The sequence below is a fragment of the Cebidichthys violaceus genome, unplaced genomic scaffold (genome assembly GCF_023349555.1).
Source record: "Cebidichthys violaceus isolate CVI_PGR_0920_01 unplaced genomic scaffold, fCebVio1.0.p SCAF_9, whole genome shotgun sequence".
Lineage (NCBI taxonomy): Eukaryota > Metazoa > Chordata > Actinopteri > Perciformes > Stichaeidae > Cebidichthys > Cebidichthys violaceus.
In genome coordinates, this window is record NW_027176975.1 from 6,289,411 (window position 1) to 6,304,410 (window position 15,000).

The 15,000-nt window shown below is 40.8% G+C and overlaps 1 protein-coding gene across 1 annotated transcript in view; it reads left to right on the top strand.

Annotated features, from left to right (window-relative positions):
* bmpr1ba (bone morphogenetic protein receptor, type IBa) overlaps positions 1 to 15,000 on the top strand; it is a 65,078-nt gene that overhangs the window by 9,014 nt on the left and 41,064 nt on the right. Inside the window, exon 2 of the mRNA XM_068703574.1 lies at positions 11,240 to 11,306. The gene's annotated coding sequence lies outside the window, so the exon portion shown is untranslated. The remainder of the gene's footprint in view (positions 1 to 11,239; positions 11,307 to 15,000) is intronic.

Sequence of the window (15,000 nt, forward strand, 5' to 3'; positions counted from 1 at the left end):
CTGAGCCTTTGCTATAATCACTATCAGATGGGTGGAGGAGAGGGACAGAAGGTAAGAGAAAGAGACCTAGTGTGTGTGTGTGTGTGTGTGTGTGTGTGTGTGTGTGTGTGTGTGTGTGTGTGTGTGTGAATGAGAATGGACAAAGAAGGAATGACTGGAAGGACAGATAGACGGAGAAAGAAAAATGATAAAGAATGCTAATATAATACACGCTTATGCCACAAAATGAATGCATTTATTCACTTCAACACTTCAACTTTACTTTCAGACAACTTTAACCTGGATCATTTGGTGCACCTCTTCACTTCGTTAGATTCTACACTGCATTTGAGGTATGACGCGACTCTTTATCAACTGTTTAAGTATAATTTGAACACATTCTGTCTGCTGCGTAGACCAATATGAAAATGAAGTACATCTGATCATTTTACAATGGCGAGGAACAGTCGAATGCTGTTTATTACTCGGCTGCTGATTGGCGTCACCAGCCTGAATCTAGAAGCCTGTGGGTGGCATGTTTAGTTTTGCTGCATATAAAGGTGTGTTACAGCAATTGAGTGTGCAGGCCCTACTTGTATTCAGCGAGGCCGTCTCCTAATCATTGTCAGATGGTGGACAGAGTCCTCGCGTCTGGAGCCATTTACGAGGCCTGCGGCCGCCTGGAGGGAGAAGGGGGGGGGAATCCACCGAAGGACGCTGTCCTTTGTTGTCTGAGAACTTGTGAGATGGAAAATAGGGAGCAAATGATGGAGAATTAGTCAACAGCCAACAGGTTTTATATGACAAAATAATGTTTTGTTGAACCTCTATAGCAATGTTAAAATGTTTGTGTTGGATTGTTCAGTTTGAAATGGCTCATATTTTCATTGTTGAGGGGGGGGAAGCCCTTGTTATTGCACATTGTACACATCGCCTTTCAAACCAACACTTGAGTTGTATCAGATGTGGGTTGTATTTATTAATAACATTAATAATAAGTTATTAATAAGACATTGAAATTCAAAGTATGCGTCATAGCTAATAGGTACATCAGTGATTCCCACGGAATTAGATTCTGTTAGTGGTGGCAGACTCGCTGGAATTCTTGATACCAATTAAATTAACAGGGAAAAAACAGTGACGCGTCGATAGTGAGCTTACTGCGTCCAGAACACATTTACTATCTTCCCGGGACGTCGTTAGTCTCGACCCCTGACGGTACCTATGGTAGCTGCGGTACTGTAGAAATACAAGTATGCCACATTTTTTTAATTTTGGCATGGACTTGGTACTCGCTCTACACACTCAACAGGAGACGGCGAGTTCGTTTCCAGCATTCCACCCTAACCCCATGCAATTGGCCTGTTCTGAGAGGCCACTCGCACCAAACGGGCACTGCACTGGTAGTAAAAAAAAAAAAAAAAGAAAATCAATATGTAGAGGTCAATGTTGATATTGTGGTTGGCTGCCACAAATAAATCAATATATGGGAAACACTGCATATATTTAGTTAGCTAGATCTATTTATGTGACCGCTTCTTCCACGTGTCAGTGGCTTGACTCACGAGTATCGTTTGTCATGGGGTTTGGTGTAAATCAGTCGAACTAAAAGTCTGCTTAGTGTTGAGAAATATGGACAGCGACCTTTGGTGTGAAGGGAGGATTACACTGTTTCCATGAACACTAACTCCTGTTCATACTTGGCTCACGTGGTGGGAATATTTTCCTATGCCAGTGATGTTACTGCTCTAAAATTGTAAATGTTCTCTCTGCAAGGAACTCGACTCAGCCACATTATGTTGTTTGACTTCTTGTCATTTCGCAAACATATAAAAAAAATAGCTTCGAAAATGAGGCACACGCTTATGAAATAGTAAAACAATCCATTTGGCCAACATTCCTATTCTGTTTTAAGATTTAATAAGCTGAGACTGGAACAGACAAATGTGAGGGGCTCTTTTGGGTGAACTTAAACTCAACAGAGGTAGATGAAGGATGTCAAATAAAATATAAATGGAACATTCACCATGCAGCTGGTAAAACAGTGAATGTTGTAAAAGGTTGACTAAAATAGCCCATGTTAAAATACCCACAGTGTGGATTGTTGCTTTAGATATTTTCATACTCTTTATTCTATGGTTTGTGGTAGATGTACATATGTTTGGGTAAGTCTTACTGTTAGTAGCACTATGCCGTTATCCTTCTGCTGCCTCAGCAAAAGTATATCTATTAAGACATGTGTTATTAATGGCTGGTTTAGCACAAGATATTTTCTGAAATACACCACACACTATTATTTTTCACGGTGAGTTTCGTCATCACAGCCTGGTTGGCAGGGAGGCTACTGCGCCATGCGGATCTCACGAGCAGATTCCAAACCTCTTCCTGACCTGTAATTAAGCAATGAGAAGTTGTTTGAGCTGCATAGCCAGGCCTTCTGCTGCAGGAAATTAAGGATAATCTGGAGGCTGTGGACGCTATTTGTTGCCACAAGGCGTTCTCAAGGTGAAGTGGCTCTACTTCAAGATTGGTTTTCATCCCGAATGAATTAGTTTTGCGTGTTTTGCCCTGACCATGCCCTTCTTACCTCTGTGTGTTGTTTTCTTGTCTGCTTGTGTGTCTGCTGTCTGCTTTTTTATCTCCGCCAGGCTTGAGCCTGGGTGGAGATTATGTGTGTGTGTGTGTGTGTGTGTGTGTGTGTGTGTGTGTGTTTGTGCATCTGTCTATCCATGGCTAATCTCACATACTACTGGACTCATTAGCCGACTATTTTTTGTGCTCATTCATGACTTTATGCTCAAGGATGTTTTTGAAAAAAATTATTTTATTGACTGTTTTTATATTTTCATTGACTGCTGACTTCTCAATCCTCTTAACCAGCCGGTAGGGGCCGGTAAGGACCGTTACAGTCAGCTGCAAACATCTGTCCAGTGGTATTCCTGATCGATTATCACCTCATGATGGTGGCTCAATGGGGCAGTGCGTAGTGTGAGTGCGTAGCACGTGTGTGTGGTTGAGCGCTCACGGCAGACAGGTGCCGGGCGATTGGTTCAGAGGGAAGAATTAGCAGTGCTGGCAGTAAATGCTAGGTTGCAAAATGTGGATCGATATGTTTATTCAGTGACTCCTTTTTTGGCATTAACCTCTCATTTACATGCGTATTGTCAAAAAAATGGATTTGTAAAAATGCAAATCTGTTGCTTGAGACGTGCAACTGAAAAACGTGCATGATGCCCTTGTGCCCCCATCTAAATGAGATCTGGATCCAGAGGATATCATATGATATGTTCTATGACAGTTTTAATGTGTTCTCTACGTCTACAAAATTGCCATACGTGTACGTTTTTTGTTAACAGACATTGCTTTAGTAATAAATACAGGCCGACTCACTGGAGGCCAACTGTATCAATCACTCTCCACATAATGCATGCGCATGCAGGCCTACACACACACACACACACACACACACACACACACACACACACACACACACACACACACACACACAGAGTTAGAGAGAGGAAAAGAGAGAGGGAGATTACCTCTTCTTTACGAGCATCAGTCGCCCGCAGCGCGACCATGATGCCCTTCACTCACTCACTCACTCACTCACTCACTCAGTCAGTCAGAAACACAGATCGGTCAGATATACAGCCGCTAGAAAAAACAAAAAAGAAATTCCTGTTATGACAGGATGTGTCGGAGTAAAAAAATCTGACTTCATGCATTTTGCTTTGTATTAAAACGGTTATAAAATGTTCAATAATCACATCAAATAAATTACAGTGACCCATAAAGCACATTTGCTCACATGCAGGCCTACAAACGAATGAATGAATATACTGCAGCCGATGCCAACATGTAAAATAACCACACACACACACACACACACACACACACACACACACACACACACACACACACACACACACACCTTCTACACACAACTCTGTTTGGGAATAGCTATAGTAATTTATGTTAATGCGTAATGAATAATGTGGGATTACCAATCTTATTTTATGTGCTATTTGTCATTTTTGGGGTAATGCATATATATTTTAACATATATTAAAGGAATATATAAAAGAATTCCACGCTGCATTCGAATACTGATTTGGATGTCAATTACCATGGCAACAGTCGAAGCTTCGAAGCACTCAGGTTTTCCTTAGTATACATTTGACATATTTTTGTTTTTTTTATTTAAACATTGTGCGTCATTATTCTTTAATTCGTACTGTAGCAGACAAAATGCCACTTCCAATAACCTCAACATGTGCCTGCAGTGGACAGGCTGCTGATTCACTGATTCATTTAACGGTACTGGCACATTCTAATTCAAGGAACTGAAAAGAACAGCATCATTCTTTCACAAAAACCATGTCAACAAATTAATCTCTGATTATCGACCATAATCACATTATTATGTCCTTAAAGTGATCTCTAGAAAGAGCCACAAAAACATCAACGATCGCTATCAAAAACAATAATTTCTCTCAGTTTTGTTGTTTTGTTTGGATTTGTTGCATCCCATATTTAGATGTTCCTTCTCTCTGTTCTCTTTCTCCACATTCTTTAGGGATTTCAGTCAGACTGGGCTGCAGGTAGGAAGGACCCCACAGAGCATTGAGTGGGTCTACTGTATGGAATAAGGAAAGGAATCTGTAGCAGCAGCTTGGTGCATCTATGTTTTGAAACCAAAGAAGCAATCCTTAAAATGTTACAGTTTTCTGTTCTAAAGGTCAGTGTGGAACTTAATGTTCCCTTTTAAAAATGCACTTACGGCCAAATGGTTTTCATGAATCCAACTCACTGACGTAATGTCGCCGGTGAAATGTGACCATGCCCAGATTCAGAGAGGACAACTTGAACTTCCTGAACTGAGGGTCAAAAGATGCAATTTTCGGTTGGAAAACATTTTACTTTCTCGCTGATTTGAGACACGAGAGCTTGATTCCCCAGATTTACCCAGGAGGAGCATGTGATTACACGGTGGCTGCGCTTTGCTGTGGTGTGGAGTTCTTGTGTGTTTGTTGTTTTTGTGAAATAAAAGGAGAGAAGAGGAGACAAAAAGAGTAGAGATTTATTGACCGGTGGGATAATTGTTGGTGGGCTTTAGGTTTCAACTTCCAGATGTGCAAATCCATCCATCAACCTGTTCTTTACAGCTCATTTAACTTAACAGGACACCCGTTTAAAATCCCAAATATATGTTAAAAACAATGAGCAAAGACATCTATTTGTAAAAAGAAAGAAAGTCTCTACTTTTTGGCATAACATTTAAACCACGCAGGTTGATTTTGAACACTACACATTTTAACCTTACGGTGTTGAGGTGAAAAAAGTTCCAGAGGGCGGACAGGCGCAAAAGCTAACCAGACAGGTAAATACATTTGCTCCTTGTTTTGAGTGTCCAGGTAGAGAAGGTGCATACTGAGGGGTCCATAGAGCCAGTAATGAGTCATATCCTTCAAACTGCTGCTTTCTATCTGAAACACCTCCTAAAACTCTCGCTGCAATGACACCCCCCCCCTCCCCCACCCCCCCCCCCCCCCCCCCCCCCCCCCCCCCCCCCCCACACACACACACACACACACACACACACACACACACACACACACATCCACACACACAGGCGCAGCTCTAACCTGTTCACGACTCCATACTGTACTTCACACCTCTGGGGGTGTTTTCTGGGGAAACACATCACGTCAGTCACCGACGTCAGCGTGTCAATCAAACCTCTGCAAACACAGTTGACGTTTTCTGGCAGGTGTAGCCAGCCAGCAGGGGTGGTCTGCAGACGCCGACTGACAGGATACACTTTTGGTGTGTCCCTTTGCGGACTGTCATCAGGTCGCAGAATAAATAGGGATATTTTCAGTCACAACATCTTAAAGGAAACCAAAAGCAACATATGGTACAGACAGGGTGTATGATGACTGTAGGTGTTGGACCCGTGACCAAATGTAAATGAGGACATTCAGTGATAAACGTAATCTACCATCTGCACTGGAAACAGTATCTATATCAAAGGGTTTGAGTAGAGGGAAAAAGTTCAGCTGAGGTCAGACAATCTGGTTGCCTGGACTTTATAGGAGTTGGCAGCAGTTTGCCTAAGAGAATTAAACCTTCATGTTTTGTGCTGCTGGCGTCAATATTGCCATTATAAATAGACCTGGGAATGTTTTTCATTAAAAAAACAAAAAAAACATGAACAACCTTGTCTCTGTGTGCCACTTCGCTCTGAGATTTCATTAAACTGTGTGTGTGTGTGTGTGTGTGTGTGTGTGTGTGTGTGTGTGTGTGTGTGGGTGGGTGTGCGCATACCCAGTGCAATTTTAATTTGGCATGCAAGTTAAATGAAGCCTGTCTGTGTGAGATCAGTTTTCTTCTTGGTTTAAACATACTGTGCTGCTTGTTACAAATTATGAAAGTATCAGTTCAGTTCTAATGCCTGACTGCACCACTCTCCTCTCAGTATCTGTCGCTCTCCGGGGCGTCTTCAACCTATTCCACTTTCAATAAGAATATTCCATTAAGTTTCAATCCCACGCTATCTCTTATTTCCTCTTATTTGATTTGATTCTTCACTGATATGATAAAGTTACGTTCGCAAATAGAAATGATTTCCGCTATTGATTAATCTGGTGATGTTTCTTCTATTAATTGATTCATTGTTTAATTTAAAGGTTCTATGTACAGGATTCAGAGCATTAATATAGCAGCAAACAACTATTTGCTATGTAAAGATATAGTAGAATAAGATAATAAAGATATAAAGTAACGTCTTCCTGAGTAGAGAATGAAGTCGCTCTCCCTCTGTGTGTTTTAATCCGAGCTTCTCCTTCCGTGTGTGCGCCCCACTAACGCTAACATATCAGCTTTTATGTTGATATGACGAAGTTGGCTCTACATCGACCTTCTGCACTGGAAAAAAGATAACCGTAAAATCTGGGGCGGCTTTAGCTCAGCCGGCAGAGAGGGTCGTCCTTTAACTTCAAGGTCGGCGGTTTGATCCCTGGCTCCTATTGTCTACATTACAGCAGCCCACTGCTCCCAAATACTTAGGATCGGTTAAAGACAGAGTTCTAATGTCATGCATGTACCTCAATGTATGTATGTATATGGCAATCCTAATGAATTAGCTGCTAAATGCTCCCCCATGTTCACCAGCTCGCTAGCTGTGTCTGTCTGCTGTTTGGTGCTGAGCAGGTTGTGTACAGTGTGTTCTTAAAGCTTCTTCTTTTTTTCACACAATGAGAGCTGTGAGAGTGAACCAAATAATTTCAGCCGGAGCGAAAACCATAAGATTTTACATGGTTTGCTACACGGCAGACTCTCCTTAAGTCTGACTTAATTGAAGTTTGGATCAGTGTTGGTGCAGATTTGGAAGGCCTGGGCATTGGGCATCAGGCACACTGCCAGGTAGACATGCATGTTTGAATGTGATGGAGGAACTTTTGCAGTATGTGTGTGTTCCTGTGTGTGTGTGTGTGTGAGACCAACTAACAGAAGTGCCTCAGAGCAGTGGTGTGTGTGAGTGTAGGGTAAAAGGCCAGGCTTGCTGAGTGATTGCCACTTTACCCATAAGTATGAATCAATCTTCTGTTCAGACATTTGGCTATTTACGGACTCACATGAATTTGATCATGTGTTTTCTTTTAATGGTTTTCTAGGATTGACTAAAACCTCTATGGTGGTACTGTTTTACTGCATGGCTCTGCAGATGGTGAAGGGTGGGTGGTATGTTGGCTTGTAGAATGGTCTGAGATCAGAATAGAGGCCATGACAAATTCAGTCATTTATCATAATGTTATGAATGCAGTAACTTAGAATCCCCCACACCTCTGGAATCGCCTGCCACAAAAGCATGATTTGTCTGAGTCAGATGGCTGAGAGGACTACTCTATATGTCTTTCATGCTTTTAAGTTGTAGAAAGTCTTCTTAACAAATCATGTTATTTTGTATGAAGGCTTTGTTTTTGACATGGAGAACAAAACGCTGCACAGTGGTTCATCCAGACTGACTGAACGGGCAGAAAGAGACAAAGACACCTCTGTGCAACAGTTAAATACGAATGGAAGAAATGGACAGTCTTTGGTAAAATACTTTGAAGGCTTAGCAACAAATTATTTGCAAAGTAAAATAGGAACAGGTTCCTGTTTCAGTAATGCATAACAAGCTGGAATAAACTTGTTACTTAAGCAAAGCTAGTCTTCAAACTCTTAAAAGAAGTGTTTGAGACTGTAGAGGGCCCAGAGAAAAAACGCTTCAGTTGTGGTTCAATAATGGTTCAGGGTCACTTTGGTTTTTCTGGACTGGAAATCAAATTCAAAGTTGAAGTGTGTTTAGAGGAATAACGGTTATAATACATTACATAATGCATTATCTGAGTTATACTTGTTTCAATGTTAGAATAGCCATTATTGAAGGAAAACATCAATATAACATTGGAATGGTTGTGTGTTGTGTGTATACAGACTTTATTTCAGCGGGACAAAGACATTGACCTCTGCTCACAAATGAGTAACAATCCTGTATGTAATCTATGTAGATTGGAAAGATGGTGTTGTGGCCCCACATGTGGTTGTTGACAATGTTATACCTTTACATGTAAATGATGGTCATGTCAGTCATGTCTGTTTGTAGTTTGGAAATAATATCCCACAATTATCTTTCTCTTTCTCCTCCTTATTTCTTTGATTGTGTTTCTATTCTTCCCAGATCTGCATTGGGCTTGTGTTTGACATCCACATGTTGTAGAAGTTAGGCACTACATTTTTCTTCCGTGCTGTTGAGATCTATGATGTGGAAAGTCCTTGAAGTAGTCACGATATCTGAGTTCCACTGGGTGAAAAGAAACCACATTGAGTTTTTACATTTGATCCTTAACTTGACGTTCCACTGCTTATTATACATCTTAAACTTGAGCTATGCATGCTGGTGTGAGTGCTTATGTATGTGTGTGTGTGTGTGTGTGTGTGTGTGTGTGTGTGTGTGTGTGTTTGGTTTGGCTCATGTACAGTGTGCGTGTGATTGTTTGTCTATGGCTTTGTGGGAATTAGCTGACACACCCTGGAATCTGTCAGTCATCAGAATACATCACATCTGTGTTTTCCAAACAACACCTTTCTCTCGTCTATGCAAGGTTTCACATAGATGAGAATGAGAGTGTAACAACAAAACAGGCGGAGCTTATCGGAGAGAAACATTGTGAAGGACACCGCACGGTAGAAAATGTTTACGCGTCACTCTACATCTACATGTGTTTCCTCTGTAGGCCACTTCTTCTCTCCAGTCACCCTACCTGTCTGTGTTTTCATTGGCAATTGTGAAGCAGTCAGAGAAATGACAGATTGTAGGAACTCTGTGAAAGAAGGGATTTAGGCAGTAATCCCCCTCACTGATCCTTTCAGAAACAACCAACTGTCTGGCACACCGCCTGGCTCTCGCCACAACACGCCCGCTTTTGATACCTGAAGGCTGGAGTGTAAGCTGACACCCACAGTGGCGTTTTCGGCTTCCCACATACCTCAGATCAGATGTAGGAGTAGATTGAAGCTATTTGTTATTCCACTCGGTTGATCAAATGTTGACTTGCAGGTGAGCTGAGGTGTTGCACCCCATTAATATTAATGTTGGAGTTGGTGACAGTATTTTTCTCTTTAACACGTGACGAGAATTTCTCATTCTTGTCACGTGTGTGCGTTATTTTGCCCGTTAACTGTTCAGGTCAGGTCAAACAGATAAGGTCATTTTGTTTGAGAACATGTGGCATAAACAAAGACTTGTAAACTTCTCCATCAGACCGGAGCCTTGTAGGTGTTGACGTCTGTCTAGCTTATCCAAACACTATCCACTATTTTGAATCATGTTTACGCTGATATTCAGTTCTGCAATAGCTTAAAACAAATGCTCTTGGTCTTTAGAGCAGAGCTGTTGCCAAAAAGATGATTTTGATTGAGCTTGCTCTACTGTAAATCTTCCTGTTATTATTCGTACAGTCTGGGTTATATTCTCATATTCTCTTAGATGTAATGATGATTCTCATTCATTACCTTTCATCTGGCAGCTATGCCAGCAAACTCGAGATGTTTTGTTTTTCTAAATCTGTGTGACATTTTTAAAGGTATATCTGAGCATGCATTCCATTTCAGTCTGGATAAGTCGACCCTGTCATGACTGTTAAATGGAGAGTTTTGGCAGTCCTCCGGGATGTATTTTACTGCAGCCGTGTTTGAGCTAAAAGAACTATTATTCACGACTTTTTGGACTCCGAAATGACTGAATGTGATTTTCTTTGTCAGCAACTGAATGGCACCTTTATTTGATTAAATGTCGTCATTTTAATTTATTTTTTCACTGGTTGGGCTTTGCGAGATGTGTTAAAGTTTGTAGACCTTTGATTTATGGACAATCTGGCCTTCTTAACACCTAATATGAATTGACCTCTTTGTCCAGTGGTGGTTCTGACTATGGGGGGGATAACGCAAAAGGCCACAGACAGACACGCAAAACAGAGAGACACACACACACACACACACACACACACTCACACATGCATACGGCTGGAGTGGTTTATAGGGTGGCAATAAAAAGAAACCTTGTGTGAAATGAATCCAGTGCGAGTTACAGTGTTTTGGAGGTTGTGTTTTCTTAGAGATGAAGAAATGGACCCGCCCAGAGTGTCATGTTTATATAAAGAATATTTATTTGAGTTACATTTTCCAACTCCACAGGTGGGAATCTGTAAGACCTGAACCTCCACCTACAAGATCTAATAAAATGTGCAATCCTTGGCATACAACCTGTGTGTCTGTATTACAGAAAACACAATGTTTTTACGTCACTGTTTGCCCATTTTGTATGGATTAATGTGTGTTCCACTTAACTTGATCCATCAAATAAAACAAGGGCAAACATATGAGGTCCATAAAAGTTGCTGAAAGAGTTAAAGCTATGGATTTCATGTGTATTTGAAGAAACATGTTCATTTGATACCACAATAGAAGTCCTTATTATAAGGTAAAAACATAACAGGTGTACATGGTAACGTAAGCTCCAGTATACAGCCAGCAGCCACAGAAAACGACTGCTCTGCGTTTGTATGAAATTAATTATTATTCGTTAATTCCAGTTCCCTGTCTTTTACACAAATCATACTCTGATGTTTTTGAAAAGGAGCCTCTGTGTTTTCTTACTGTACTTTCTTGTGTGTGTGTGTGTGTGTGTGTGTGTGTGTGTGTGTGTGTGCAGGGATTGCAGAGCTGTGTGGCCCCATCTGTGGAAGTGAAATTCAGCTTACATCAACCCTCATTTACGGGTAAGAGCTAAATGAATCATTCAATTAATCTGTCTAGTTAGTCAAACACTGTTTGCATGTATTATCACTATGGGTGCAAGCATATTTTAGATTATTATGTTAAGTTTCATGTAAGTGCCCTCTGTTAAACTGTTTTATGCTATCATTTCCCCTGCTGCCCTAATAGTGGAGGAGATACAACAAGATGACAAACATATCAACCCAGTAATGATGATGAGTGATTTGAGGGCATAATAATATTAACTATCTACTGTACACCGTGCAATTTCTTTCCAAAGTTGATGACAGTATACACCAACCACTGAGTACTGTAGCACAGGATTATGTTTATTAGATAATCAATAATCGACCAGTATTATCAAAGTTGGAAACGACACAAATCAATAGAAATACTGAAGCATATGGATGAGAATTGATAGAGTAACAGTAGATGATCGGTGTGGTCCATTATAGTCGTCCTGCAAACTGAGGAGCGTGAGGCCCTCATCAAGAGAAAATTGAAGTACTGGGACCACCCTTTGCACCACCCTCTGCAAATAATTTGATTTTGTAGACAACCAAGCTCACCAAAATAGCCCACAGTGTGCAGCCACAGAATATGTCCCTGAAGGAGAAGGATTGCAGTGAAGGGAGTCAGTCACGTCTCTTGCTTCTCCAAAATCCAAACTTGCCAAGAGCAACATTAAGTTAGTTACACCATATACTTTATAAATGACTGTATATTTTACTTGTCTTGGAATATCTAACGTGAACTGTAAAAGCTCACAGAGGTATTTTGCGGTGGCTCTGCACAAACATAAGAGAGATAGTAATATAGCTTCTAAAAAAATATTCATGCACTTTAAATCTTTTTTTTTTTTTTACATCTGTTGAGAATTTGTTGAGTACCAAATCACAACAAGAGTTCGGAGTACTGCTTTTTTGCAAATATAGATGACAGCAGTCTTCTGTGAACCACCTTATAGCCTGCACTAATACGGGTGATTGAGCCTCAGTTAACAGAAAATTGATTAGTATCTGGATGCATGGACAACTACGACATCTGAGGACGTTTGTACCGTGTTAAAGCAGCATGAGCTGAGGCAGGGGCATTAAGCATTGAAATAGCTCTCTGATGCATCACATGCTTTACAAGCAACCTAATGTTAGTCACTAAGGTGTTTCGTAGAAGTGCTCAACACGATACAAAAAATAGGTCCTTGCATGTGTATCAGGAAAAAACCACAGCACAACTGGCATCTGGACAAGTATATTCTCCACCAGTGCATATTTGTTCCTTAGAGGACACTGGGCCATTCATTCAGGAACGACAGGTGCTGTTAACTGCTCATTTACATATGGATGCTTTAAATGAGGACCACACTGTGGCCAGCCGCTTGGAATGTATTGAGCAGATGGTACTTGGTTAGCAGAGTGAGGTGAAGGAGAGGTTCCCTGTGGGATTGTTTTGAAACTGATAATGCTTCAAACATGAGGTGTCCTGACTGATTATGTCCACTTCCAAGTGTCTCATCATGCGTGCAAAGGAAGCCTCCGCTCAGTGGGGTGCCGTTGTTATGTTTGAGAGGGTTGGGAACTGAGATTCACATCGTTAAGACATTTGTGAGGATGGAATGTTTACTGTTTTTGAGGATGAGGCATCTTTCTGCTGTCTTGTCCTGTATGTCAATACAATACATTGATCCATTTGAAGTGTGATGTAACTCTAAAGAGAATCCACATTTACCACATTTATTGCATTTATTTAATGCAGCTGCATTAAATAAATGCAACTGCTTTATTTGAGCTGGGTTTAGTGTTTTTTCTTGTGTGTTTGATGATTATATTTCTCTATTTCTGTTGTGTTTTATTTCTATTTAAACTGTAACTGGTGTGCCGTCTTGGCCTCGCCTCCCTCAGAAAAGGGATTTCTATCTCAAGGGACTTCCTGGTTAAATAAAGTTTAAATAAAATATATAAAAAGTACTTCAAAAGATGATCATGGTGACAGATTAGCATCCATATATTTAAAATCTAAATATGAACACAAAACCCTTAATTTTATCACAACAGCAACGCCTACTAACACAAATGCAAATAGTGTAATACAAATATCATGTGACATAATGCACTCAAATCCAACTAATTCAATAAAGCTTATTTTGGTTGGTGTATCATACTCTTTAGGTAAGGCGACCCACTCTGACTCCCCAGTTGTTAAGGAAACGCTGCTGTGTGGTGTTTGTATTAAACAGCAGCCTGGAACCTTTGAGTGGGAGACGCATGTTTCAGCAGGGCCATTACTGCTGAAACATGAGAGGGTGTATGAACGGTTGTGAACACACACATACACACACACACACACACACACAGGTGTGCTGGCAACAGCATCTTTCAACATGACGGGGCTCTACCCTGAGTTACACACCGTAGAGAAGTTGTGAGAGAGTGTGTGAGTGTGTGTGTGTGTGTGTGTGTAAATGAAGACAGGGCAGTGGCTATTGGTGAGGTCATGAACTTGTAAATGAAAAAAAGAAACTTCCTATTGCTTTTCCATTACATTTCACTCCAAGGGCTTCTGTTGTGCATTTGTTGTAGATACCATCCAGATTGTGCATGGATATTCTCTTCAATGGATAAAAGCTCTGGTTGCTATTATTTCTCTTGAGAGACATTATAAAATAGGTCACCTTTCATTGCAGTTTTTTGCTTTTGTCAAGGTGGTACTGGTTTTCCAGTGCATGAAGCATAATGGCATTTGAGAAGCTTTTAATATTGCAAATGACTCATTTCACTTCAGCAGCTGACATTAAACACTGAGGCCTTAATATTACCTGTAACAGATCCGTAAAGAGGATAAGAATATAAAAAGATATAGCAGGTCATATTCCTGGATTATATTAGCATTTAAATGGACATGCTTATAGTAGTAGAGCTCCTCATGGAATGGACCAAACCATCAAAACATTTGTTGATTTAGCAGTGACTGGGGATGCTTGTTGTTTGTCCCCAAGGGGGCACCATACTTTTAGTCTTCTTCCACCTGTTGAGATCAGATGAAAATCAACAGACAATTCAAGTTAAAAAGCTGAAAAATTGTTTTTCCTCTCTGTAACAATTTTGGTCAATACATGACAAGTGTCTTGGAATATCTCCTCCTCTACAGTTTGCTGTTATGCAGCCGAAGTTATATCGGACGGATCTTAAGTGCTGCTCACTCATTGTCGCTGTGTGTGAGCTGCTGTTAACACACTTTTTCTTTAAGCCTCACTGCCATCCATTTTCCCTCTCCCTCTGTCTCACTTTGTTTCTTTGTCTCTATCTCAATCTCATATACACACATACAGCTGCCATTATGCCTCAGCAGCCTACTCGCCTTCAGCAGCAGCAGAAAGTACTTAGTGGTCTAAAAGAGGGAGCAGTGGGCTTTGCCATAATCCCTGTTTGGGCTAGAACAGACTTCTAAATACACTGCTGCAATGGGACACCACTGTTTACCAGCAGAGAGGGGATTGTATTCAAAGTGTAGCAGTGTTGTCTCTGTGGTCATTCAGCTGTGATGAGCCAGAACCGAAAAAACACTGTGTGTACTGCTGTGATGAAAGTAAGGGTGAGACACACAAGATAGGAGTTTTCCCAAAAGCAAAAAGAAGATTTTGGTCAGTGATTGTAACTTACCCATTTAAGATAATACGATTTCCTTAGTAATGGTTTC